We start from the raw sequence: 4,809 nt of genomic DNA on the forward strand, positions 1-4,809 counted from the left end.
CTCCAGAGCCATCTGAATCCAGTGACCAGATATTAATCAGGATGATTGGAGATGACCCAGGATGAGGCAGCTGGGGTTAAGTGACTTGCCCAAGGTCACACAGCTATGAGTATTAAGTGTCTGAGGTGAGATTTTGAACTCAGGTTCTCCTGACTCCTGCACTGGTACCCTATCTACTGCACCACCTAGCTGCCCCTGTGTTCCTGTGTATTCAGGAGATGAAAGACATTGAAACCTAATCTTTGATAACAGAATCACAGTGTTGGAGAGTTAGAAGGGACTTCAGTCCAACCCTTTTTACTCCCCTTCCCCCAGGCAACATGGTTATCAATCTCCTTGACAAAATTGGGATTCAGGTAGAGTCTATCTTCTCACCTCCCCTTTCAGTGCCCTTCCTTCCCATCCACATCCTATTTTCTCTCCAAGAAGAAAAATTATATCATTTTAAAGCTAAAAGGGAATTTGTAAGTAATTTAATCCAAAACCCTTGCTCACAACAGCTGTTAAGCCTGCAAGGCTCTTTGCTAAGGTGTAAGTAGCTAGTAGCTTTGGGTGCTGTTAACTCTCCCAGAAGTATTTACATTTTAATAGGGAACTTTTGAAGAATGAACAACTGAAGAGACCCAAAGGAATAAGTTTCTAATGGTGAAATTTCAGGTAGAAATGACAGACTGACTGATGGGAAAGCTATTTTTGCAGTCCTGAAATCTCATCATATAGGTGACTTCCTACTTAGAAGATTTTCCCTGTTACAAAAATGTGCTTTCCTGAAAAGGGGCAATCAGATTTTAGATGACTCTCAATTTTCCACATTACAGGGAGACCATGGGAGCATTGGTAATAGAACCAGTGATCTTGGCTTTGATTCCTGGACAAAAAATTCAACACAATATGACCAACTTTAGAGAAAGCCCCTTTAAACATAGCTTGGCTGATCTACGAATGGCAGATATAACATCATCATGTCTACTTTTGGAGGGTTTCCAGCTCAGTGGGAAGTCCTCCTGACATATACTCTGAGAACTTAGGTCAACATTATGATCACAGTATTATAGAAATGTTAAACACTTCCCAGCTTATCACACCTTTTTTATTTCTCTTGTTTCTCTTTTGATGGAGGTACTAATGAGCAAGGAAAGGACCAAAGGGCAGGGAGGAGGCAGAAAGAAGAAAAACTAGAGTTCTGGATGATTCACAAATAGGGTTACCAGGACCACAGTAATCAAAAGTTGCCTGCATTAATAATCGGATAAAAGTTGGTTGTGTTATAATGAGGGAATCTGATAGTACATTCAGCCCTTCTTGAAAGAAGTTTTTCAAATATTCATATTTTGAAATTTTGGAGTAAGAATTTGTGGTCTTACCAACTACTTCCAACTTATCAGCTTGAACTTTTCTAATCCTCTGGCAAAGAAAATGTCAGATTAGGGAACAAAATAAAGAATATGGCATCCATATCTGTATGTATGGGGTGAAGAGTAAAGGGAAGAGGAAAAGAGAATGTTCTTCTACATGGGATGTAGGCATTCTCATGGGAAGAAACCACTGTACTATATTTTGGGGCAAATATTAGAGGAGTCAAACCAAATGACTCCTTCCTTAATTTACAACACTTCCTATTTTATTCCAACAAACATAATGATATCATTTGAGTTGAGTCAAAGTTTGTCAATCAATTAATCTCATGATAAGCATTGATCAAGTGACTACTGTGTTCTAGTCACTGTGTTAAACCCTGGGGATTTAAAAAAAACCCCAACAAAACCAATCCCTACCCTCAAGGAGTTTCTGCTGTAAATGCTTTAATAAGTTTTCTTTCATTCTTTCTTCATAGCCAACCCTTAGAGAAGGCTGGGAAAATATTATTGTCCAACCATCTTGCACATGAGGACGCTGAATCTCATGGAGGTGTTGCTCAAGGCTACCCAGCTTTTAGTGAGAGAAGCTGAACTCAATTCTAGTTCTAATGACTACAAATCTAGTGCTCTTTCAAGTCAAATTGCATTTTTTTGATTCATCAATTTTTTTTTTTTGTTAAGCATCTGTAATCTACAAAGAACTGCTACAAAGAGGATACATGAAGACAAAGAAAAAATGAAACAGTTCCTGTGTTCCATGTTCATTCTACTGAAGGATACAACATGAACGCATACATTGTAAGTAAAAACAAAGTGGGTGGTACAATGGATACAGTGCTGGGCTTGTATTCAGGAAGACCTGAGTTCAAATGTGGCCTCAGATACTTCTTAGATGTGGGACCTTCTGAAAGTCATTTAATCTCTGCCACTGAAGAAGAAAATGGCAAACCACACTCCAGTATCTTTGCTGAGAAAACCCCATGGGTAGAGGTCCGTGAGATCATGAAGAGTCCACTGAAGCTACTGACCAACAATAACAAGGCATGCATACAAGATAATTTTAGGAGGGAGAGAGTACTAACGGCTCAGAAGATTGAAAAAACCATATATGACAACTGACCTATGGTTTGAAGGAAAAGAGGATTCTAGATGCTAGAGAAGTGAGAAGTAAGTGAATTTTGACATAAGGACCTACATCTCTCAACAAAGACATGGAAGTGGGAGATGAGAGATGGAATTTTGTTTACAAACAGTCCATTTTGGCTGGAAGATAACTGGTAGCTAGATTGCAAAGGGCTATATATGTTAGAATGAGGATTTTTTTTTATTTTACCCCAGAGGCAATAGATATGCTACCGCTCTATGAAACATCAAATGGCAGCCTGAGATAAGACAAGAATACTGGAAGTCTGATTCTTTTACAGTTGTATACTTTTGATTTTTTTCCTGAAAGTAAGCTACACTCTTCAGAAAACATGCCTGGGGGATGCTGAAATTTAGTAGTATCAAGGATGGATTTACATTTTCTTTATGGAAACCGGTCATCAAGGTAGAGGAATTAGATGTTTAAAATTTTACAGCCCCTACATAATTGACCCCAGGCAGGGATAAAAATGTGGAGAACTGAAGGTGAAAGTAAACAGAGTGCTTATTAGCAAGCTGTTCTCTGAGGGTATTTCCGACAATTTTGTGTTTGATTAGTGATGCTATTTCATTAATGTGGGGAACTCCCAGTGTGTGGAAACACTCTTCAATGATTGCAGCTCAACAAGTTATCAGTAACTTTTAGATTTAGAAAGTTATCTTGGATGACTGAGAGGTTAAATGACTTTCCCTTGGTCATACAGCTTACATATGTCTGAAACAGGGCAGAAATCCAGGTTTTTCTAACTCCCAAGTTGGCCTCTAACTACTACACCACACTGCCTCCATTTGGACAATATGAGGTTATATTCTGAAGTCATTGTACTTATGTGAAGATGTGCAGAGCTAAGACAATAATGTAAAAAGTCTGTTGGCACCAACTTTTATTATAGAAGATTCAAAGCAAAAGTCATAGGGACTGCTAACTCCTAAGAATGACAGGTGATCAATATGCTAAACAATTAATATCAAATATACAGCAAAATGATGCATAATCTCCCTAGTGGAAAAGATTCAATATAAATAGTAGGTAGGCTGTTGCCAGCAAATGCTCTTTAGCATGTGAAATAATCAAGTAAAATACTTGAAAGATGAATGGCATTGTTGATTTGCATACCTTGGCTTCAATACATTTACACAACATTTGCATCAGAAACATATCTGAAGCCAGCCAATGGAAAAGAATACATGGTTTTTTACCAACATGCTTATACATTAATAATATTACTTGGCAATCTGATGTTTCAAGACCCAGGGTGAATTACTTATTAAAAACCCATATACAGCTATCTGTCTTTATCTTTCTTTCTGTGTGAGCCATAATGGCTCTGATTGTTTTCAAAATTACATTTGGACAGGATATGACTGTTACATGAGACCTCTCCAACCAATATCATTTCCCTCACTCATAAAATACATTATACTGCTGTGTGCATCGAGCCAAATCATTAATGAAGGAAGCATAGCCTAACCTTTGTGCTTCTGATTTGACCAGCAGTTACACTGTGGCAAGCTAACATCTTAGAAATTGTTTAAAAAGTGAAACTAACATGACGATGAATATTTATGGTGTAGTAGTCACTTATTTCTTGAAAATGTAGTCTGCAATTCTAAACCATTTACTTCTTAACTATTCTCTAGGAGACTTAACTAGGAGATAGGGAAACAGTTTTTGAATTACATATCATTTGCAAAACTAAGCAAGATGCCACCTCTGTGGATTTCAATCATGTAAGGACAGTGATAGCCATTAAGAAATCTTCTGAATGTGTGAATTATTGAAACAAGCTAAAACATACCTCCCCTTTTCCTGTGGTTGTTTTTTTAATTCGGACAACCATTAAAAAAAATAGGTGCAATTCATGGTGCTTGCTTGGCACTTCGTAGAAGCTTAATACATGTTTGTTGATGGATTCCTGCTTTGTTTTAAATGAACAAGGAAAAGCCAAAATGGCAGCTGAATGTTGATGCAATACTTTTTATTTGTAATTCTCTTTGGAAAATTCTTTCAATGCCTGAATTTCATATGACCCTCCTTTTATATCCAAATTATTGATCGAGAACATGTAGGGCAAATGACCTTAAGTGTGTTGTAGATTAGTTATAAAGAACTCTTACATTTTCCCCCTAAATAGGGGACTCGCTCAGAAAAAACCAAGCCAATTCTACAGAAATCAAGCTGATAAAACATGGCAATAGTGTAACTCATCTTCATATATTCACACACCATATTCTCACATGCATTCACATACATGAATGTGTTTATGCATACAAGAATGTATTTGTGTATATATATACACATACGTAT

This window comes from Notamacropus eugenii, chromosome 2 (genome assembly GCF_028372415.1).
Source record: "Notamacropus eugenii isolate mMacEug1 chromosome 2, mMacEug1.pri_v2, whole genome shotgun sequence".
NCBI classification, from domain to species: Eukaryota; Metazoa; Chordata; class Mammalia; order Diprotodontia; family Macropodidae; genus Notamacropus; species Notamacropus eugenii.